We start from the raw sequence: 25,479 nt of genomic DNA on the forward strand, positions 1-25,479 counted from the left end.
TCTCTATGTTAAGGTGTAGCCATGGGTACTTGCATAGGCCCCAGCTATGCCTGCCTTTTTGTTGGCTACATGGAGCAATCCATGCTACAAGCCCACACAGGCAAGACCCCTCAACTATTTCTCCGCCACATCATTTACTACTTTGGTGCTGCTGCATGTATCCATGATGAGCTCTTTGAGTTCATGCACTTTGATGCCAACTTCCACCCCGATCTCAAATTCACTTGGTCCATCTCTAGCAACACTCTCCCTTTCCTCAGTCTCTCTGTCTCCATCTCAGGAGACAAACTCTCCACAGACATCTCCTATAAACACATCAACTCCCACAGCTACCTTGACTACACCTCTTCCCACCCTGTCCCCTTTAAGGATTCCATTCCATTCTCTCAATTATTCCGTCTCTGTCACATCTGCACCCAGGATGAGGACTTCATGCCAGATCATCAGAGATGTCTTCCTTCTTCAAACAAGTGGGTTTCCCTCCACCACCATCAACTCGGCACTCACCTGCATATCCTCCATTACCCGCACATCTACCTTGACCTCCACCGTCCCCATTCACAAGAAAGACAGGATTCATCTTGTCCTCACCTATTACCCCACCAGCATTTGCATCTAATACATTGTCCTCTGCCATTTACACCACCTACTACGTGATCCCACACTAGATACATATTCACCTCTCCACCTTCCACATGGACCGTTCCTTCCGTGACTCCTTTGTCCTCTCCTCCCTCCCTACCAATCGCCCCCTTGGGGACTTACCCCTGTGACCACAGGAGATGCTCCACTATGCCCGCACCTCCTCCCTCACCATCTTTTGGGGTCCCAAACAGTCCTCCAAATGAAGCAACATTTAAGAATCTGCAGGGGTCATCTACTGCATCTGATGGTGCCATTGTTTTGTCCTCTATATGGGAGAGACCAGACATAGAATGGAAGATTGCTTTGTTGAGCAATAGTTTAGATCTCCCAGAGGCCATCCATTTCAATTCTCCATCCAATTCCCTTGCTGACATGTCTGTCCATGGTCTCGTGTACTGCCAGACTGAGACAACCTATAAATTGGGGAAACAAGACCTCATCTTCTGATTGGGTATTCTCCAACTGGATGGCATTAATATCAACTTCTCTGGGTTTCATTAACCCCCCCCCCTTCTTACCCCATTGCTTTTCCCTATCTACCTCTCCATTCCATATCCTTTCTAAAAAACATAATAAATTCTTACCTCATCCCTTATCATCTAAATTAACAGTTTTTGTGGGTCTAGATTCCTCCCCCATTGCCTGAATTTTGAGACTTCTGCTTATTGCTTGAAGTAGGGCTCCATTCTGAAACGTCGGCAATATATCTTTCTCTCCTATAGATGCTGAAAAGACCAGCTCAGTTCCTCCAGCATTTTGATGTGTTTTTTTTTACCACAATCACAACATCTGCAGACTTTCATGTTTCAATCTGAATGTTATGATGTCCGTCTTGTGCCTAGTGTATTGGCACTTCCATGGCCTGGAGAGGAATTTGGAATGAAAGGAGAGTTGTACAGGCAAAAGAGAGAAATTCCGCCCTTTTGGAGTCGTTAAATTTAAATTCTACTCCTATATGTGTGAGTTTAAATATTTTCCTCCCATTTCGTTTCCATTCAAGTACATTATTATTGCTGAGTTCCACAACCAGCTGTATTCTAAGAAACATTAACAAATAATTTAACTGGACTAGTCGTTAAAGTTAAAGCAAAGAATATAAAATAAAAGGAATGCATAGACATTTGAGTCAAGAGAGATACTATGTAGGAGACCCCCATCAGGGTGCACCCTTCGCTTTAATAGTTAACTGCAGTTAAATAACACTAGAAATGCACAAAAGCTAAACCACAAACAAATGTAAAGCCAAGGGGCAGTGTGAACTTTGTGATTACCCTCTTATTTATGATTACAACTATTAAATAGTTTGAGCCAACTTTCCCTATCTGTCTTTCCATTCTGTCTCCTTTTTCCTCAAACATGATGTATCAAATATATATGCCCCAACCCTTGAAGCATGATGTGTAATTGAATTTCAATGCTGTGGAATTTAACCAAAAGCAAGATTTGGATGTAGTTATTGATTTAATTTCCAAATTGCTTCTGAATCAGTTTTTGTTCTTGTTTTCTGCTGTTGAATTATCTCTCTCAGCAGAATGACCGACATTGACAAGGTACTGTAAGATGGTGAAGAATAAATGATTCGGAAACCTGTCAGTTTTACCAGGGTCCAGTATTGCTCACTCTAACATAGATACATGATTTCACCTTGCACTGAACTACCAGCTGAATTCATTTGTATTGAGAATGGAACAGTAAATCTGAGTTTTTACTTTCATGAATGAATGTTATTGTTTTGTAACTTGCAGATTGTAACCTTTTCCAATTATCTCCACATACACAGTTATGACAGCAATTGTAAGTCATGTACTTCTGTTAAAAGTGAATATATGGCACTCATTAAAGTTATAATAATGACATGAAATTTGGTTCAATATGTAGGAGCTTGAAGATGAAATGTTCCACTTAATATTTTGAAGCTAATTTGAGATTTATATTGTTTGAGAGATTCAGGTACAAATATTCCAGAGAAAATTTTGCCTCGGCATATAAATGGTCAGAATTTTCAAATTCAGGCAATAATATAGTTTGCCTAATCACTATTTAATTGATGTATGTCCTTGAAAACATTCTTTTTTACTTGCTAAGTGTTACCCCATATACAAATGTGCGATGGAACACCACATTATTCATTTTCATCTCTTGATCCAGTTAAAAGTAATTAAACTGTTCACCCAAGATAACATCTCAATTCACAGAAAAGATCTAATCTGTCCTTAAGCCTTGCATGATCTTCGAGTTTGTCAGAACTGGAGGACATGCAACACCTGTTATGTTTTATTGTACATGGCAAAGTACGTTACATTAAAGTCATGTTGATTCTGCACAGGCACAAAGAAACCAATATTCTCCCATCAGTCACACTGCTGAGTTCTTCTGCAGCAGGTGCAATTCACATCATTTATATTGGCAACTGGAAGCACATCGACTTCTTTTTAGTGCAAGGTTATGGAGTGCAGATGAGTTTGACACCTAGGAGTATGCCAGGAAGTGACCTTAGCCAACTTAAACCACATTGCTTATAGTTAATCATCTGTGTGATCTCACACAAAGCTACTTAGAAGGAAATTATTTATTATGATCTGCATACTCTACTTTTGAATGTGGTCCAAGGTTAATGAAGGTAACTTTCCAATGATGGTTGTAATAGGTTGTGCATAAATGATAATGCATGGCTTTGAATTTGAAATTCAACAACATTTGGTTAATCTTTTAAGAAGAAAATAAGACAATGGAGTGGGTTAGAAATCATTCACTTTTTTTTTCCAAATGTCTGCATTGTAGTACTGACCTAGACTGCACTTGAAGTCCACATTTCTTGCTCTGCCTTATAAATCACTTTCTGAAATCTGACATTGTAGATTTTCTTTTCAATGAGCTAATGTCGATGTATGATAAATATCTTTCCGATTTCACCTTAATGAATGACAGAATATAGATATATTTTTGGGAGATAAATTCGGGTAGATTTGATAGTGTAGGTCACATTCAAACACTTTAAAACAACTCTTATTTAAAATACTGAAGCTCTGCTCATGCTAGACTTGTTGGGGCCCCAGAGCCTTTGAAAAAACTTTGGAGAGTGCCCAAGAGAGTTCGCCAATGGATTGTTGTTTACAAAAAGGCAACAGATGATAGAGCTTGTTGGAGCCACAGATTTTTTGGAGGGGAACGTGCTGTTTTTAGAGAGACGTGGTTTTGCAAGCAGAGAGAGTCAAACGGGCTTCTCTCTCTCAGAGAGAGAGAGAGAGTTCTCTGTTCTACAGTTTTACAATAAGCAGCAGCAAATGGAACAGGACAGGCTGGCAAGCTTGTGGAAAACCGCATTTGGAAGATGGGTTGCGAATGCTTGGTTCAGCCTGGTCAAAGCCCTTGTGGCTCATGCAAGAGGAGAGGGCTGGCTGTCTAACATTTCACTTGAATTAAGAGAAACAAAAATAAACTCTATGGTGACCTGAAAGAAAGAAGTTATCCTCTGGAGAACACTGAGGGGGCAAGTTTCTTCGGCAAGACACTGAAGTTGATTTAAAAAAGGAATCAGTTGTGGGTGTCCAGCGAACCACAAATCTCTCTCTGAAAACCAACAAGAACCTTCCTGAGTGGTTACCATTTACCTTTCAAGCACCAAAGCATGGTGAACTTCATAAATGTTAAATTCTGTGCCCAGTCTAAGAATTGCCCGTTATCAGAAAACTTGGAGGATTGAGAAGTGAGATTGGTCTGTGAATCAAAGAACTTTTCTGAACTTGCACACACACACATTACATATGCATGCACTTAGAATTAGAAGGGGATTAAGTTGGGTAAGTTAAGTCAATAGTGATAAGTTAAAGTGTGATTCTGTTTTCATGTTTAAAGATAATTAAAAGCAACTTTTGTTTAACTAACCGTTTGTCTTGGTGATTATCTATTGTTGCTGGGTTTTGGGGTCCTCTGGACTTGTAACAATACAAATATAAATAAATATCTGATAATGGTTGAACAAGAGTTTAATGAAAGAACCTATCCAAATTTTACAGAATGTATCATATCAGTAAGATTTATTCTTTTGTTGAATGTGATTCAAACTGTACATCTGTTCAGTTACTCGGGGGCTTTGTTGACTTGGAAAGACTTAAGAAATAGAAACCAATTGTCATTGTGACAATAGATGTAAATAATGCATTTTTTCATGACATAATCCCAACATGTAATTAGAGATAAACATTTTCCCATAATTGGTGAGTGCTTTAGTTGAGACGTCCGAAGAGAAAATTTTATTTTTAATCTATTACTCATTCTAGAAGAAAATTAACAGAATTTCTTTAACAATCCAGTCACTATCATCTTCAAGATTAAAATTAACCAATGATTTTGGATACAACCAGTCACCTGACCATATCCAGTGCAATAGGAGACAGCAAAGCTTCATTCCCAGATGAGCTCAATGCCTTCCATACCTGATTTGACCATCAGAGGAAGGAAGAACCACTGCGCACCCCAACATCTCCTGACGATCCTCTACCATCATTATCCAAAAATTACCTACGGGCTACCTTCAGGACAGTGCGTGGAGTACCTGACTGAGTACTGAAAATCTGTGCTGACCAACTGGCCAATGTATTGATGGATATCTTCAACATGTCACTCTGACAGGGCATGGCACCCAGCAGTTTCAAACAGGCCTCAATCGTACCTGTGCCCAAGAAGAGTGTGGTAACCTGGGTAAAAGACCACTGACCACTGGTATTCACATCTGCAATGATGAAATATTTTGTGAGGCTGGTGCTAAAGCATATCAGCTCCTGTTTGAGCGATGACATGGATCCATTCCAATTTGCCTTTTGCTGAAACAGGTCTATGGCAGATATCATTTCAATGACGCTACACAAGACCCTGGAACACCTGGCCAGCAAAGATACATACATTAGAATGGTCTTTATTAAGTACAGTTTGGCATTCAACACCATTATCCCCTCAAAAGTAATCAGAGAACTCCAAGATCTGTGACCTAATACCCCACTGTGCAACTGTATCCTAGTTTCCTCAATCAGTTGTTATTCTAATCAATGCAAATTGGTATGAACATCTCCTAAACACTCTCCATCTGTACCAGAGCATCATAGGCTGTGTTCTTAATCCCCTGCTCTACTTGTTTTGCACCAATTATTGTGTGGCTCCATATAACAACAATACCATTTACAAATTTGTTAACAATACCAAAATTGAATTCCTGGGCATCACTATCTCAATGGACCTCTGCGGGACTCAACATTATTATGTCTCCAGGGCAACACAACAATGCATTTCACTATTCTAACAGGCTATTTCCAAGAGAGAATCAGACTTCCAGGTAACTGCAATACATCTCCTGGTCACTGCCAATGCAATTTTATGAAACTCTGATATTTGGACAGCCTCATTTTAGGTCTTACATCCCGTAATATTTCCTAAAAGAATTAGAGGCAATTGTTTCCCAATCATTTGATTTAATAAAGCTCGTAAGTTTCCCTAAAAGGGTTTCAATTTGGAACATGACCAGGTGGAATGTAAAAAAGTATCTGTTTCTTCCCTACATCTGAAACATGTATCAGAAAAATTAGGAGTTAAGTTATGTATTTTTTTGCAGGGTAAGATAGAGCTGATGCAAAAAATTATATTGCACCAGTCTTACATATGTTTGACCAGATCTTATCATCAATACTAATATTCAAGTCTGATTCCCATCTTTGTTTTGATCGAAGTAACTTAAGTTTAGGAGTACTCAATTGGATCAAAGAATACATAACTGATATGAACTTCTTTGTGGTCCCCTTTTGAATTAGAATCTCCCATTTCACTGCACTCTGGAAACGTCATTGTCAGTCTAAGGAAAGTTCTCAATTGAAAGTAATAATAGATTGTATTGTTATAAATATTGTATTTATTTTTTATTTGTTCATATGACATTAATTGCCCTTGTACATAACAATCTTCGACATATCTGGGCTCTTTATGTGTATGTAGAATTAAATTATTTGTAGTTAGAGGAATTGGTCTATTCTGAAACAAGGCTTTTTTTTGGAGTAATTTTTTTCTGTACCAATTAAATTATTCATTTTATACCAGATACTCAAAATGTATTTTATTATTGGTGTTTCTTTTCTAGCTATAATAAAATTAACAGCCCATTTATAAATAAAATCTTCTGCCACTCTTTACCTGACCTTGTGCAGTTCAATTTCTACTCATGAAGTCTTTACTCTTCTGTTAAAGAGGGAAGTGACAAATTTCATCTGGGCTGCCCAATAATAATATTTTACGTTGGGAAGTTGTAATCCTCCCTTATCATATTTCCAAGTTAATTTTTCCATGGAGATTCTAGCTAACTTACCTTTCCATAAAAATGTCCTAATTAGTTTATTCAAATTTTCAAAGTGTTTGTGTGGTAGTGGTGTTGGGAAAGTATGCAAGAGATACTGTAGACATGGGATTACATTCAAGAGAGTGCACAAAATAATTGAGGACCCCTTATACCTTACACACAGCAGCTTCCAGCTGTGGCTGTTGGCAAAGACAAACAGAAATATTAGAGCTATATCCATTAGGTTGAGGAACAGCTTCTTCCCATGGGCAATGAGACTGTTGAATGACTACTGAACTGCAAAAACAGCTCCTCATGACTCTACATATTTATTAATATTTGTTTTTACTATAAGACATATGTATAGGTTCTGTCTGTAAGTATCACTTGTCTGCATGTATGTAATATCTGTATGTATTTGCATTGTTTTTGTACCATGGACAGGAGAATGCTCTTTTGTCAGGTACTACTGTGACAATCGGAAAATAGATAAACTTGAGCAATCAGAGACTCAGTTAACGACTCTTAGTTTGTACATTATTTAGTATTGAATTTTTTTCTCCATTGCTGTCAGTTTGTTTACATTTCTCTCTTGTCTCTTCACATCCTTCCATTATTGTGCCGTCTGCAAACTTGATAATCTTTCTGGAGCTGAACCTGGCAGTACAGTCATGAGTTAGCAGTGTGAATAGTAGCAGGCAGAACATGCAGCCCTGATGTGCACCACTGCTCAATGTGATGGGGCTTGAGGTTTGGCTGTCAAGTCGGACAGATTTATTGTCTTTCAATCAAAAAGTTCAGGATCCAGTTGCAGAGAGGGGTACTGAGTCCCAGTGAGGAGAGTTTATCCACTAGCCTCTAGGGTATGATTATGTTGAAGGCTGAGCTGAAATCAAGGAACAACAGCTTGGCTTTTGAGACATCATTCTCTTGGTGGGACAATTACGGAGTGGAGGGTCAGGGCTATCACATTGTCTGTGAATCATTTTGGCTGACAGGCGAACTGGAATGTGTCCATGGTTGTTCATAGGTGTGTTTTTAGTACCTTGCCCAGTTCATCTGACTCTTTGCACAAATGTCCTTTTGTGGCCCTAGTGATTATCTGGTTTTTAATGAAAGTATAAAATACTTTGGGATTATCTTTAATTCTGCTCATCAAAGACATTTCATAGCCATTTTTTTGTCCTTCCTATGGGCCTGTTTGAGCTCTTTCCTCCAAGTCCCTTTTGGCTTTCTCAACCTCTTTTTGGTTAGATTCATGGTCTGCCTTGTCATCCAAGGTTCTGTCACCTTGCCATCCTCGTCCTTCTTCCTCACTGGAACGTAGCAGTTTTGAACTCTAATTAGCACAAGCTTAAACAGCTCCCATGTATTGCTTGGCATCTTAGCCAATATTAACTGCTCCAAATGAATTCCCCACAGCTGTTGCCTCATAATTTTTAAATGTAATCTAGAGATACAGTCCCTTCCAGCCCACAGGCCCGTGCCACCCAAAAATCCCTATGTGACTATTTAGGCTACTAACAATTTGGAACGTGGGAGGATATTTGGAGCATCAGGAGGAAACCCACGTAGACATGTGAAGAATTACAAATTTTTTTGAAGCAGTGGCGATTCAAACTTGGATCATTGCTGCTGTTTTAGAGTTGTGCTAATTGTTCTCCCCCAATTTAGTTTTTTCTCACAATGTTCAGGTTTATTCGTGAAACTTAGAGGAATTGTGATCACCATCCCCAAATAGTTCTCCCACAAAGTTCTGATCACTTGCTCAGTCTTACTGTCCAGTACAAAGTCTCGGGTTTTCCCTTCCTTGGTTGGGTTATCCACATGTTGCTTCAAGAAATATTCCTGGATGCACTTCACAAATTCTCCCCATCTAATCCTCTGACACTAAAGGTATTCAGTCAATATTGGGGAAATTATTCTCTCACTATGATGACACCTGCTGCTTTTGCACCTTTCCACCTGTGCTGCCTCAGTGGATGAGCCTTCCATTAGGTCCTCTAAGTGCAGCTGTTACATACTACCTGGTCAGCAAAGCAAACCCCCCCACCTCTTTAATTTCCTTCTCTGAAACTTTGGAACCCAGGAACATTAAGCTTGTCCCATTGCTCTTGCCTCCAAGTCCTTGTAATTAGACGACACTGCTCCATGTTTGATGCCTTTACCATGCATTCCATGCCTTATCCATAAAGTTCTTTTAATTAAAATAAACACACTTTGGCTCATCAGTCTTACTGTATTCATTTACTTGTCCCTTTCTGCTTCTTAGAAACTTAACACGATGTGGGAAACCCTCTCAACTCCAACACTTGCTGCCCTGCATTTTCATACCCACCCCACTGCAATCAAACCCTTCTCAAGTCGCATTGGTGAATGCCCCTGGAAGGATTCAGAATCAGAATTTATTGCCGAGAACATGTCACAAAACTTATTTTTTTGGCAGCATTACATTTAAAAATAAATAAATTAGTGCAAAAAAAAAGAGAAAGTGAAGTAGTGTCTGTGGTTCACTGTCCATTCCAAACTCTGATGGCAAAGGGGAAGAAGCTGATCTTGTGCCACTGAGTGCTTGTCTTCATGCTCCTGTACCTCTTTCCTGATGTTATCAGTATGAGGAAGGCATGGCCGAGGTGGTGATGGTCCTTGAGTTTTGAGGCTGCTTTCATAAAACAGTGCCTCTTGCAGATGTCCTCAATGGACTAATGGCTGATGCCCATGGTGGTGCTGGCTGGTTTCACAACTCTCTGTAGCCTCTTCCTGTCCTGTGCATTGGCATCTTTGCACCCGACAGTGATACAACCAGCCACAATGCTCTTCATGGCACACCTGTAGAAATTTGCAAGAGTCTTTGATGACATAGAAATGCTCTCAAATCCTCACCAAGTATTGCAGCTGGTGAACCTTCTTCATGATTGCATCAACATGGAAGCTCAAGGACTGATCCTTAGAGATGCTAACACCCAGGAATTTGGTTCCCCTCCAGTTCAGGTGTAACCATGCATTCTTTAATCTGGTCTGGAAGAGAACCCAATGGTCCATATATCTGAAGCCCTCCCACCTGCATCAGCTCATTAGCCGTGTATTGCCTTGCAGCATTTTCTTTCTTATTTCTTTGCTCACTAACATTTGGCCCTTCTAGTAAGTATGAGATTACAATCCTGGAAGTCCTGATTTTTAACTTGGTACCTAGCTCCCTGAAAGCATTCTCCGGGTCCACATGTCCGTATGTATCTATGTCATTATAGACTATGACCTCTAGCTATTCACCTCCCCTCTTAGAATAACCTGTATCCCCATAGATGTTCTTGATCAATTTATTCTCATACGAGAGATTACCTGAGATTTCCCTCTAATTTCTCTAAAACCTATAATTTCTAAAAGGAAGAGGTAGCACATTCATGAGAATCCACTATCTTGCAATATTTGTCCATTCTGAGAATGAGAGTTTCATTCCACAATAACAGTATTATTTTGCCTGTGCCCAATTTTGAATTAAGCTATTCATTTAATATTTCCTCAGTAATTTTCCAACAGTTTTTCTTTCATTCAAACATTTGTTGTCCTCTTGTGAAGGATTCTATTGGATGTGTTTCTCCCATGCTTCCAAACAATGCATTTCTTCATGCTATCCCTGGAGGCTTGATGGATTATTTTAAAAATATGCCTCTTGACTTTTGTTCCAGCCACTGGTGACAATTTTTCCCTCTTTAATCAAAACTTCATATTTTTGAGCACCCATTCATTGCTTCCTCTGTTCTATGAAGAACAACCTCAGCTTCTCCAGTTACTCTATGTAATTGAAATCCCTTATCTCATTCAAGTGAATCTCTTTTGGAGCATCTCCAAGGCCATGATGACATTATTCAAGATAATGTCCAGAACTGAACACTCCAACACTTCAGCAGATGCCTGATCATTGTTTTGTGAAGTATTATCCCTTTCCTTTTGTCAATTAAGAACAAAGATATTTTAACATCTGGTCATTTTCAAAGGCTAATTTTAGAATTATATATATATATATATATATATATATATATATATATCAGAATTCTTTGCCCAGCACTTCATTTAAGATGTTGCCATTTAGTTCATTTCTCCTTTCTTTATTCTATCAACTGCATTTCATATTTCATCAATCTGCAGAGTATCTGCCCTTTTCATCACCCTTCCTCTCTCCTCCCAGAGACCAAACATAATAAATTAAACAAAAAAGTGACCTTGCAAATCCATGAATTGAATGCCAATATTTAGTTAAATAGAATATTTATCTGAATACCATTCCCTGAAGAGCTTAGTTATTATCTTGATCTGGTCTGAAAAGAATAATGGTTTGGAGACACTCTTTCCTCCATCTAATTTTGTGCTCCTAATGCCCCTCTTGATCTTCTGGTCTCTAACTTCTTTATTATGCACTTTAAAACAAAATGTTTTGAAAATACATTTCAATTTGTCATGATTATTTCCACAAAGAACAAACTGGTTATCTGACTGACAATTTGGATCACTTGGCAGTGTTTCTGCTTCCTGAATCCGGGCAAGCTGAAGAGCATAGACTCAACAGTGAAGACTGTAGAGAGATGGCCTGAAGAGGCAGAAGACTAACTGCCTGGAAATAATGGATTGGGCAATACTCAAGGATTTGACAGAGGATCTGAAAGAATATGCCACAGTGGTTACTGACTCTATCAGGGAATGTGTGAATGATTGTGTTCATACAAAGCCCATTCTAATCAGTAACAAACCATGGATGAACCAAGAGATCTGTAAACTGTTAAAGACCAGATCTGTGACTTTCAAATCAGGAGATTCAGAAATTCTCAGAAAGACGAGGTACCATCCCTGGAATTACAATGCAAAGAGACAATTCCAGAGTAAAGTAGCCGCAGGTCAAACAGTGTTCTTTACATAGCAAAGATAGAGATACATAACCAATGTTTTGGGCTTGAGTCCTTCATGTAGGCAGGCAACTGAACAAAATGGTAGGGGAAGGGGCAGGGGAGAAGCACAGCCCCTCAGGCAGGTCATAGGTGGATAAGGGAGAGAGAGCACAGCAGCAAGCAGGAGGAGGGGGAACAAATCTGTGAAAGGAGAGGGAAGGGAGTAGAAAGCTGGAGGAACAAAGACAAAAGGAATGGGAATGGAGAGAAGGCTAGCAGAAACCGGAGAGATTAATTTTAGAGTGCCCAGATGGAAAAATAAGTGTTGCTCCTCAAATTTATAGGTGGTTTTGGTTGGACAGTACATAAGGCCGTGGACAGTTATGTCAGCATGGGAGTGGGGAGCGGTATTGAAATAGTTGGACGCTGGGCGATTTCTGTCACTGATGTGGACAGAAGGAAGATGCTCAGCGAAGCGATGTCCCTCCTTTATCCACCTATTGCCTCCTGCCTTTGGGACTGTGCTCCTCCCCGCACCATTTCGTCCAGGTGCCTGCCTATATTTTGTCATATATTGATAAACAGCTCAAGCCCGAAACGTTGGCTATGTACTTATTCTTTGTGAAAAAAGTACACTGTTTGACCTTCTGAGTTTATCCAGCATTGTGTTTTTACTTCATTCTCGATGTCTGCAGACTTTCATATTTTACTAGTCTTTGCAAGTATTTTTATGTGATCCATTAAGCTATGTTCATGCTTCATTTGGCTTTCTTATTCCTTCTGAAGATTTTCACGTGGCAGAGAAGATCTATTTTTCCATGCTCATGGAACTAAATTTTGGAAAACAAGTGTCATTCTGCATTGACCAAAGTCAAATTTAAATTCCTCAGATTTTGATCTGTTAATTATAACATCCCTCTCAAGGTCATGAACAGTGTTTATGAATGAAGCTGCCTATCACGGTCCCTCCTTTCCTGTAATGTGCACCTGCAATGTTCTTATTTAGAAAGAAGAGTGTTTCTAATTGAACCAAACCAATACTAAATGGTGCCAGAAGTGGACAGCTCTATACAATAAGATGATCGACTGCGTCATTGAACGTGTTCAAAATTATTGCAATTACAGAAATTACGGCTGAGTTAATAGGCTTCCTTGCTGCATTTTGCCAACTCTTTGAATTATCTTTGCATTTATAATCATTCAATTATTGTTTTTAAATAATGCAAATAAGCTTTAAAATTTGACATTCATAGCAATAAGAAAGCAAATGAAGGAAAGGATATAAATGTAAGCAAGAGTCAGTGCTTTGACCAATATTCAAAATAATGTAGGAACAATTATATTATTTCTTCAATTTTGATATCTTGCATCAAAACAAGGAATGTATTGGATAAGTCGGAGAAAACAAAGTGCAACTTTGCATTATGAAAAATATTACAGGTGTAATTTATTACAGACTAGATGCAGTTCATTTTATTGTTGTGAAAATTCAAAATGTGCCAAGAAAGTTAGATATCAGAAAGTGTTTTATGCAGACTGAATTCTGTTAACCTCCTCAAAATTCAAGTGGACACCTCCTGATGAATTATAGGATTTTAAAAGCAATCTAGAAAATGAGGAAGTATTTCATGTTACAGTACATATCAAAATGTGACAACTAATTTTTATATATATATTATCACTTCTAAAGCTCTCTGATTGTTTTTCTGTTAGTTGGAAAATATTCTCCTTCAGACAAAATAGAAATACCAGTAATATGTCATAAGTAATACATTTCTAAAAGCTTTTTGATCTTTTGGTTTCATTTTACTTTTTTTAACCAAATTATCCACCCACTGGCCAGTAGTTGTATCATCGGGCCATCTGGAAGATACTGGTATTATTTTTAAAGTGTGGTTCTGAAAATATGCACAAACAAAACCTGCATTTCTTTCTAATACTTGAAGTTAATTGCAAGCTAAGCCATACCAGATGGCATTTCTGGGGAAACCAGCTTTGCCATGGGAAGAAATCAAATCCGTACTTAGTGAAGGAGTATGTAAAGTGTAAAGAATGTAGCTTAACACGTAATGCAAACATTCCCCCCACCTGCTCCCCCTCCATTCTACCCACCTATCCACTGCCTATGAAAAGCAGCCAACATACTGAAGGACTACTCTTTTCTCTCCTCCCATCAGGGAGAAAGATCAAGAGAATGAAAACATGCACCAACAGGCTTAAGACAGTTGCTTCTGCAAAGAAACCCACAACAGTGCTACCAAACTGCCTTTGTTTCATACCAAATGTCACATTTTGATATGAAATACTTCCTCATTTTCTAGATTGCTTTTAAAATCTTATAATTCATCAGGAGGTGTCCACTTGAATTTTGAGGAGTTTAACAGAATTCAGTCTGCATAAAACACTTTCTGATGTCTAACTTTCTTGGCACATTTTGAATTTTCACAACAATAAAATGAACTGCATCTAGTCTGTAATAAATTACACCTGTAATATTTTTCATAATGCAAAGTTGCACTTTGTTTTCTCCAACTTGTCCAATACATTCCTTGTTTTGATGCAAGATATCAAAATTGAAGAAATAATATAATTGTTCCTACATTATTTTGAATTGTGGTCAAAGCACTGACTCGATGTAAATCGTGCGTTTTACATGGCTAAATGAATGTTAGGGATAACCTGCTTGCAGAAGAGCTCTTCTCACTGTACTATGTATAATGTTACAAATAAAATGAAACTTAAAACCTTAATATATTCCTTGAAGCATGAATTGAATAAATTCCCAAACACTTTTACCTGTGCTCAAATTTTACTGAAATCAAAATTCATAAGCTGGCCTGCTAGGATTTGAATTGGTGTTCAGGAAAGCTTTATCATCCTTTCTCACCTGGTACTACTGAAGTAATTCAAAGAGTCCTGGTTGCCATGTGATCACAGAATTTCCCTTATTGTTCTTTCCATGCTTTCTATGCAACTTAATACAGTAAAGCCCCAGGTATCCGGAATTAAAGAAACTAACAGCCTTAAGCAAATGGCAAAATTATTGAGAATAATAAATAAGAATAAAACAATAGGTTAAAAATACCTAAGTTTAAAATTGTAAAAGTAAATGTCCTCTGAAGTAACACATAAACCTTTGGTGCATGTGGGACCAAATATTCAGCCAGCGGAGTGCATTGGTCGTACTTTGCTTGTAGCACCTGTTTGAATAAAATGGCATCACCCAGTGTAGTGTGAATAAAAGCTCTCATGACTGGAGGGAGAACAAATCCTTTTATTAGCTTATATCTAAGGGTAGGGTCTCACAGTAGTCTTCAGAAAGGTTCTGCGTTTAGGCGGGAAACCAGGGTTATAAGTGAGCAGACGGGGGCAAGGCCAGCCATCAGCACAACACACTACCGTGAATCCCAGTTCACTGCATTCACCCTTTCCTGAAGATTGAGGTCAGAGAACATGGATTTGGAAAAAAAATGGTTAAAAAATATACAGTTATTTACAAATTTACATTTAAGCAGTCCAGGAGTCTGGAGATCCTGGTGGAGCGCCTTAGCACTAGGAAGCCTTGGACTCCTTGGGTCTCCTGGTCCCCTCGTGAGGAAGGAGATGCAGGCTGGGACTCTGGCTCAATGGTGAAGGGGGATACACTTTCCTCCAGAACAGGATTCCCAAGGCACTGACTGAGGGTGGCGAGAATGATCACCGTGGTTCATGGCTTGCAGGGCACCTTAGGTACTTCTTTTTCGGTAGGTGGCAGGTTCCTGATGGAGACGGTGTCATCTCTACCATCTGAGTACTCCTCATAGGCGTATGTGGGATTGGCGTGGAGCAGTTTCACCCTTTCCACCAGGGCATCAGTCTTGCTTCTCCTCAAGTGCTTCCTGGAAAGGACTGGACTGGGAGTGGTGAGCCAGGTTGGGAGTGTAGTCCCCAATGTCGTCCTTCTTGCAAAAATGTATAGGAGCTCGTTCGGAGTAGCTTTGGTCGTGGTACATAGTAGTGACCAGATGGAATGGAGCACCATAGGGAGGACTTCCTGCCAGCGTGAATCTGGAAGGCCTTTTGACTTCAGGCCAGTTTGACAGCCTTCCAGATCGTGGTGTTCTCCTTTTCAACCTGGCCATTGCCCTAGGTGCTGTAGCTAGTAGTCCTGCTGGATGCGATTCCCCTCACCAGCAGGTACTGACATAGCTCTCGCTCATAAAGGCTGAGCCTCGGTCGCTATAAATATAGCTGGGATATACGAACATGGCGAAAATGGAGACTAGGACATTTATGACTGACGCAGTGGACGTGTCTGGACATTAGATGGCGAATGGGAAGCAGGAGTACTCGTCAATGACAGAGAGGAAGAAGGTGTTCCCATTCGTGAAGGGAAGAGGTCTCTTAACATTGACACTGAGCCGTTCGAAGGACCTGGATGACTTGATCAGGTGTGCTTTCGCAGGGCAGTTGAAGTGTGCCTTGCACTCCTCACAGCAAGATCTGGTTATTTCCCTGACGTCTTACATGGAGTAGGGCAGGTTGTGCACCTTGACAAAATGAGACATGCGGGTGATCCCTGGATGGTAGAGCTCATTATGCAGAACACGCACTTGTCAGAGTTATAAGTGAGGTTCAGGGCTTTCACCATGTGTAGAAAACTCTGGAAGTTGGTGTTATGGTCTTTCAAGGTGTGGCCACAGATGGTGATGTTATCGAGATAGGGGAAGGTAGCCTTCAACCCATACTCATCCACCATTCTGTCCATCTGCCTCTGGAAGATAGGAACCCATTAGTAATACTGAAAGGGACTCTCAGGAATTGATAGAGATGACTGTTAGCCTCAAATGCCATATATGGACAGTCCTTGGAACGGATTGACAACTGGAGATAAGCAGCTTTCAGGTCAATGATCGAATAGACCCGATACTGCACATTCTCATTCACCATGTCCAAAATTCGAGGGAGGGATTAGGCGTCCTGGAGAGTGTACCGTTTGGCTATAGTCAATTACTAGCCTGGATTTGTTTTCCCCTTTTACCACTACCATTTGCACTCTCCACGGGCTGGTTCTAGGTTCGATGATATCTTCATTGAGCATATGACGTGCCTCAGACTTTATAAAATTTTGGTCTGCTCTACTGTACCTCCTTCTTTTGGTAGCAATGGGTTTGCAGTCTGAAGACAGATTTGGGAAGTGAGGTGGGGGGGTGTCGATATTCAGTGTGGAGAGGCTGCATGTGGGTTCTGATTTTAGGGGCCCTCTGTTCCAAACTGTTAAGGGGGAAGTGGACCAGAATGCTCCAAGGTCACACTGTTAAGGTGACACAGGAAGTCCAGACCCAACAACACTGGAGCACACAATTCATCAAATATATACAGACAAAATTTACAGAATTCACCCCCCTTCATCGACATATGTACAATACAATGTTGTTGAACACGCGTAGAATGTGAATGAGATGTGAAAAATATGCGGTAATTAGAAGGATACATCTTCAGGTTGTATTTTGCACCGTCCCTGAGTCTATGAATCTTTCAGTAGAGCCTGTGTGGATTAGACATTTAGTGGAATGTCCGTTTACCTTCACAGGAGTTGCTGATCTGGTGATCTAGGACCACACATGTCAAACTCTGGCCCGCGGGCCAAATTTGGTCCGCGATATAATTATATTTGGCCCGCAAGATCATATCAAAAATGTATTAGAGGTGGCCCGCTGGCCACCGCGCCAGTATAGCGTATGCACAGTAACCGCTGTATCCCAGGGTGAGAAAGAGAGAGAAAAATCCTGGTCCTTGAAAAGTAGTGGTGGGTGGTTTTAGAAACACGCTGTCGTGTCCCCCCGCCCACCCCCTACCGCAGCACGGCCTGGCCGGTGTCAGGGGAAGCCAAGGCCACTTCCCAGCGCCCGGAACCCGCAGTGTCGTTGTCCAACCCAATCGCCCGCAAACCCCGCCCTCCCGCACAGAAGCCTGAGTAAGGATTATGAACTTTAACCTCAGGATAAAACGATCTTCCAATAGTTTCATGTCACAGTGATAAATATATTCCTGGTTAAAAATGGCCCTGCACCTGGATACAAGCTCATTAGGCATAAAACTTGAAAAGTGTGTAAATCAAAGGATATCTGTACCAATGGAAAAAGGGCATGGCAGATAACCCTGCTAGAGTTCATGCCCACAATCAGTCACCCATTTGATTGTTTCAGGAATCATGTTATTCTCCCACATTCTCAATAGCCCTCAGATTTTACTATTCGACAGCACACTAGCAACATTTGACAAATCCTCTATAGAGAAATGTTATTTATTGAATATTTTATTTCTCATTTGTTAATGCTTCTGGAAAGAGTTTATCCAAAACTATTATTAAACATTTATTTTAATAAGAAAAAGTTTAACATTACATATGTTGAAAGAAGAGAAAACATGCAGATGTGGTTGAAAATTTTCAATAAATATTTAGTTCGGCCCTCGACTTAGTCCAAGTTTTTAATTTTGGCCCTCCGTGAATTTGAGTTTGACACCCCTGTCTAGGACCATTGAGGCTAGGTCTCCAGAGACTCAGTGCTCCTCATTTGAGTGGCCCCCACCATCCTGGGTTTTCTTGCATGGGTAAGATAGTGTCGACCTTGAGGCATGGCAATATGGCCTCCCTCCTTTTTCATCCGATGATGATGGTGCCAAGTTTGAATTTGGCTCGCAGCAAGGTGACTGCTGAGCCTTTTTGTACCGTTTCCTCACTTCCACCTCCATTGGCATGTCGCGCAGCAAGTGGTTTCAGGTGAATTCGGGACAATCAGCTTGGGGCTAGAATCGGACCTATATGAAACAAAGTCAAACAATCACATCCTCTTCATCTTTTTAGCAGAGACACGGTAACCAATACAGCTTCAAGAAATGGTTTTTTAAGGAGTTTTCATGCTTCATTTTGGCTCTGCTTTATTCACTTTTATCTGAAAATGAGTATCTAATGCTCAATTACAAATGTTGCAGATGCCTTAATGAACAATGTGCAAGAATTGCAGAAGAACACAGTGAATGGATGAAATGTTGTCTGGATGCCTGTTAATTGGGAAAGACTGCAGCTGGAAGACAAAACTGAATTTCAAGTTGGGAGACAGGTAACAGTTTCAAGCTGGTGGATTCAGAGAGGAGTAGAGAGAAAGGGTGGTTAGCTATCTGGAAAATTGAGATATGAGTTGAGGATAAAGAGAGTAGACAAACATTTAGAATAGGTCATTGTAAAGTAAACACTCTCTTCCCTCCCTGGTCTACAATCAATGGTATAAAGTAGTGGTTCTCAACCTTTTTGTTTCCACTCACATACCACTACAAGTATTCTCTATGCCATAGCTGCTCTGTGATTAGTAAGGGATTGCTTAAGGTGATATATGGGTGGCAAGAAAAAGTTGGAATATAACAGTTTTAATTGTACCTAATTGACTCGTTGTGTGCCCTGTTTCATAACTCCAAAGGAAATAGGTCAATGACAATTTTTTTCAAGCAAAATATTTCAGTAACAATTGGGTCCAGAGCAGTGATCAACCTTCCCTCTCACTCACATACCACCTTAAGCATTCCCTTACTAATTATTGGCCAATTTCCTTTGGAGTTAATGAAACCATGCACATATATTAGCAATAATTTCAGAATTAATTTTAAGCAATTCACAAGCTGGAAAATGTAGAACATTGATGCTTTTTCGATAGAAATATTTTATTTTTTATTATCACAGACTCAAGTAAATTCAAGCTTACAATGCAATCTCTTCCAACACCAGTGTAACATCCAATCTGTTTTTTTTTCACCCCAACTGCTTTCCCACCTGCCTTGCCCCTGGTCTCATTACAACTAAGAATAAAGTCATGTCAATTATACAGATCTGAAAATCCCAAATACTGGTGGGGTCAATCACCCCTACAGAAACCTTTGGAAAAATCCTAGGAGAAAGGAAAAACACACCCAAGGTAATTGAATAATCAAAGATAAGGAATAAAAAGAAAAATATGACCATAAGATCACGTTGCCCGCACCTTGTCACATATTATAGATTCCAATCATTTCTATGTGGGAAGGATTGTTTCATCATAACTGCAGACCCATCTACTGCAGGTAAGGTTGCCACACTCTAAGAAATGTGTACTACTTTCTCCTTAAATTATACATGATTTTTTTCCAGGAATGCAACTCTGCACTTCCATATTCCATGGTGTAATATTTAGTTGGGAGTCAGATTTCCATGTGATCACTAAGCATTTCCTGGCTACCGCCAAGGTGACATTCATAGACTGAATTTGGTACTTAGACAGTTTAAAACTCAGGTCCATAATGTTCCCAAGAAGATACAATTCCGGATTTTATGGAAAATCCACCTTTGTAATTTTTTCCGAATGTCCCCCAGGTCCTCCCAGAAGGATCTTACCTTGGTGCACAGCCAGGTTGAATGGATAAAGGTTCCAGTCTCCACACCATACCTAAAGCACATTTTTGAGATTTCCGATTTAGATTTATGTAGTTTTTGATGTTTGAGGTGCAGTTGACACAGGAAATTTTATTGCACCAACCTGTACCTGCCATTAATAATGAATGTCATGCTGTCCATAAACAGATCTGACTAGCAGTGCTCATAGATTGTTGTGCCCAAATCCATCTCCCACCTTTCCCTCGGCGTGTGTAAGTCTGGCTTTGGACTCTCACTTTGGAATATAAAATACATCATGGTAATAAACTTACACACCTTCCCCCTTCGAATTAAAACTTCCATGTCACTGCACACGGACAGGATCATAGATAGTCCCAATTTGTCTATCAAAAAAAATCTTCGTTGCAGATAGCATAAGAATGTTCTCTTGGACAAATCGTATTTCTTCCTCAATTGCACGAATGACAAGAGCTGCCCTCACCTGTAACAATCCTCAATAGACCTGACCCCTTTCAGGCACCTGCTTTCCAAGATCATATTGTCCAGAGTCATGGGCATTAAGTTGTTCTGCAACAGGGGCGTTTTGGGAGATATCCCCACCTTCAAACCAATACATTAATTTATTAATTGCCATGCCAGAAGTACATGCTTTAATATGGGATTATCCATTTTCTTTGAAAATAATTTAGTGTCAATAGGAATACCTTATGTGAAAGAGAATCTAGACAAGTACCTTAGAAAATGCATTAAAATTAAGAAGTTGGAAGATTGGGCTGGTAATTCTCTGAGAAAAGCCAGGAACCTCTGCAATGAATATTGTGAAAGTACCAACTCAGAAAATACATCAAAATCAAGAACTGCAGATGCCGAAAATTTGAAACAAACAAAAGATGCAGGAAACACTTGGCAGGTCAGACAGAATCTGTAGAAGGTGAAACAGAGTTAATACTTCAGCACAAAGATCCAATGCAATAAATAGAAAGGAGTAAAAAAAAAACAAGGAAAAATTTATGGGATGGGAATGTAAATATTTTATTTCACGACAAGACATTTCAAAAATATACTTTTGGGCTTGAGAAATACTCAGTAAAAATGCTGCTTGAAGTAATGTCACAGGCTCAAGAGAGTTAAGTGGATGCTCAAGGTGGATTGAAGCTGGCAGGAAATGTAATGAATGAACAGGATTCATCGGTGAAACTGAGCAATGAGCAGCACTTGTGGATGGGAAGGATATAGCTACTGTCAAGGAGATGGAAATAAAAGAGGCCAACTGGGATACTCCTTCAATTCTTAAAAATGAAATAGGTGAAGAAACATGTGAAGCTCTCGTAAGTATTTTTAGGAGCTCCATAAATAATGTAGTAGTAACTGGGGACTGCAGTATATGCAGTTTATTAAAAATAGAGTGAGAGGAAAACCGCAATTTATGCATTATAATGAGGGAAGTATTTAAAAACACTGCCCAACTATATCGCTGTTCATTAAAGAACATATATATTCTGTAAGGAAGACTTAGCATGGAGTTAAAAGCAATATAGTTTCTAAGTAACTTTGGAATTAATCGAGGAGAATATTGAGAGCTGATAGAGCTGGAGGGAGAAGGAGGATCCAATGGATATGGATAGAATTGCCTGCTTTCCAACGGCTGGTTTAAATCTAAGGTCAAAAAACAGACTTTGTGGATTTTTCAGATACTTGCTAAAGAAGATAATTTCCAAAGGTAACAGTTCCAAATGGCCTGACAAATTTAAAAGGTGAAAATTAAACTTCAAACTCCAGAGATTTGAATCAGGAAGTAAACCTGAATGATACTTGACAGCGAATTGAAGTTACATTCACTTTCATTCTGAACTTTTGGGAAATTTCCATTGACCTGCACAACAATATTACAACCTGGAATTTTAGGGTGCTCTATTATAATCTGAATCAGGTTTGCGTCCTTCACTCAAATTTTCATGGATACGCAATAGATGATTATTATTGGACATTATACGAGTGAAGTAACATGAAATCTGATGAATGGGCACAGCTGTAGCAAAAATAACTGAAGAAAAACAAGTTCCCTCTGACCTTTCTCAACACATTTGTGGTATTACTAATAAGTTATAATTTTCATGATTCACTCTGAAACCATTTTGACTGCCGTGGAGGGCTTTTCATGTTTGTAATTTCCACAATTTTAAAGCAATTCTCCCTTGGCCTTTTCTCTTTAGTAGAGGCCCTCACTTCTCATCTTATCTATAGTCATCTCTCCCTCTTCAATAACCTCTAAATGTTCTCAATATCTTTGTATTTGCTGCAAACCATATATAACCATATAACCATATCACCACTTACAGCACAGAACAGGCCAGTTCGGCCTTACTAGTCCTTGCCGTAGCAAATCCCCACCCTCCTAGTCCCACTGACCAGCACCCGGTCCATACCCCTCTCGTCCCCTCCTATCCATGTAACGATCCAGTCTTTCCTTAAATGTAACCAATGATCCCGCCTCGACCATGTCTGCCGGAAGCTCATTCCACATCCCCACCACCCTCTGCGTAAAGAAATTTCCCCTCATGTTCCCCTTATAATTTTCCCCCTTCAATCTTAAACCATGTCCTCTAGTTTGAATCTCCCCCTTTCTTAATTGAAAAAGCCTATCCACATTTACTCTGTCTGTCCCTTTTAAAATCTTAAACACCTCTATCAAGTCCCCTCTCAATCTTCTACGCTCCAGAGAAAAAAGCAGTACTCAAAACTGTAACAAAACTTGGCCTGTAGTTTCTAGTGACGAGCTTATTTGAAATTAATTAAGACATGATTACAGATTACAGATCATGGGGGGAATCACGGCTAGCACAACGGTGTTACAGTGCCAGCAATCGTATCTGGGGTTCGAATCACGCGCTGTCTGTAAGGAGTTTGTATGTTCTCCCCTGAATTGTGTGGGTTTTCCCCGGGGAGGATCTGGTTTCCTCCCACCCTTCAAAAAATGTACCAGTGGTGTAGGTTAATTGGCATAATTGGTCAGCACAGGCTCTTCGGCCAAAAAGGCTGTATGTCTAAATTAAAATTTTGAATCAGAAGGTATAAGTACAAAATATATCAAACATAAAAATTAGTTATTGAGATGTTTAATGCTTGGCTTGAAAAAAATGTTCTGGGACCACTCACATTTTAAGGAGGCTTTGTAGAGTAAAAATCAGTTGGAATTTCTTCGTTCTTGAGTTATTGTCCTTCATTATTAAATCAGTTATTTGCTTTTTTTTCCTAAATGATTTCTTGATCCTTTCATTCAAGAAATAATGCTTTTTAACCTCTTGACTTTCTGTCATGCCCTATCTTTCAATATTCAAGATCATCAGGCAAAGTCGGCATGGTTTTGAAATAGGAAAGTAAAAAATTATCATTTTACAAATAACGAAAATATAAATTGTGTCATAGGCCTGTTTTCCACTGGCATCCCAATTAATTGGCTGTGCAGTGTCCCGGGATCAGAAGCCCTTTGTGCCAATTTCACTGGGCTATCCTTAACTAGGACACTAATTGCTTTCCCACTGAACTCAACTCATCCCCAGGCATCAGAGTGTTCTACCTTCAACTGGAAATGGCTGACTTTCTGCTCTCCCCTTTCCACTGGTTTTATCATCACGCCGGAGTCAGCAAATGCTGGGGGTATGAGTAGGGGTAGTGACATGATTTGATGCTGGCATTTGGGCAGTGATCCTTTACCACTGTCCTAGTTAATTCTTGGGAAAGGGTGTCAGTGGAAAAGGGACTTTAGGTGATTGTCATTAAAAAAAAAGCTGGAGGTAACATTGAGCAGGAATATATGACTGGATGGCTATCTCATATGAAGTTAGAAAGTGGCATAAATTAATCATTTCTGGTTGGAGAAATATATCAGAGGTTCCCCAGCAACCAATGTGGGGATCTTAACATTTTAATCAAGATAAGGTTGCTAAATTTGTTGAAGAATGATAGGAAAGTAGGTTGTGAAGAGGACAGCAAGCGACTACAAAGGGATTTGGATAGATTAAGTGAGGTAATGAATGTTAATAGTTATTGAAAGGCAAATTAAAAACATAAAGTAAGAAGTTTATGCTATTGGTAGCATTAAGAACTCATCTGGAGTGACTTGCAGAATATTGGCCTCTAACTAAGAAAGATTGTATTGCATTGGTAGCAATTCAGACAACTTTTTTAGTCAGATATCTGTGTAGCTTGTCTTTTGAGGAAACCCTTTACTTGCCAGAGGTTGAACCTGTGAGATGTAACTTGTTTAAAAAGTATATGATCCTGAGGGGTCCTTGACATGATATGGAGAGGATATTTCTTCAGGAAAGGAATATCAAACACTAGAATGGGAGTAGGCCATTACGCTGTCAAGCTTTCCCCACTATTCTTCAAGATAATAGCTTATTTTCCACCTCAGTATTACTGCCATATTTTGTATGAAGTCAACAACCAAGTCTCCACAGCCCCCAGCATAATAAATTCCAAAGGTTCACCACCCTCTGAGACAAAATTTCTCTTCAATGGCCTCCCCCTTTCCTGAAATTGTCAGAAGAAATATCTTCCTTGCACATGAGCTGGCCATTTTAAGAATTATGGGTTACTCTTTAAAAATAAGAGGTTGCCCATGCATAAAAGAGTTATATTTTTAATCGCTCATGAAACTCTCAAAACACAATTGTAGATAGATTTTTGATAATCAAAAGGTTACCATGAATAAGCAAGATTGCAGGCTGAAGGCGGCTGGCAGATTAACTGTGATCTTACTGATGAATGAAGGAGGCTCAAGAGGGTGCCTTTGCTCTGAATTTATATTGTTCAATGTTCATATTTTCCAAATAGGTATGCACATAAACATTTCATTTGTTACACCTTTATCATACATCAGCTCACTACATCATCATGGTACCACATTAATCTTAAATATATGACTGAAAGAAAAGCAAATAATTTTTTTGCTGACTTCAAATAATTGAGAAACAACTGCAGTTATATGCCTAAAATAATTAATTTCTCGCTGATCTTTTCTGCCTTCTTACAATCATTAGAAATTGAAAAATATTGAAGGACTTCAGTGTTGATGCCTATAAATCCTTGACAGTGGCAGCCAGATATTGAAGAAGGCCTACATACAGGATGCTAATGTTCATTAATCAGGGGATGGAATATAAGAGCATAGAGGATGTGAATCAACTTAATGAACCATATCTTCCCATTCATGCATATGATAAACA

Source organism: Narcine bancroftii, chromosome 4, assembly GCF_036971445.1.
Source record: "Narcine bancroftii isolate sNarBan1 chromosome 4, sNarBan1.hap1, whole genome shotgun sequence".
In the NCBI taxonomy this organism is placed as follows: domain Eukaryota; kingdom Metazoa; phylum Chordata; class Chondrichthyes; order Torpediniformes; family Narcinidae; genus Narcine; species Narcine bancroftii.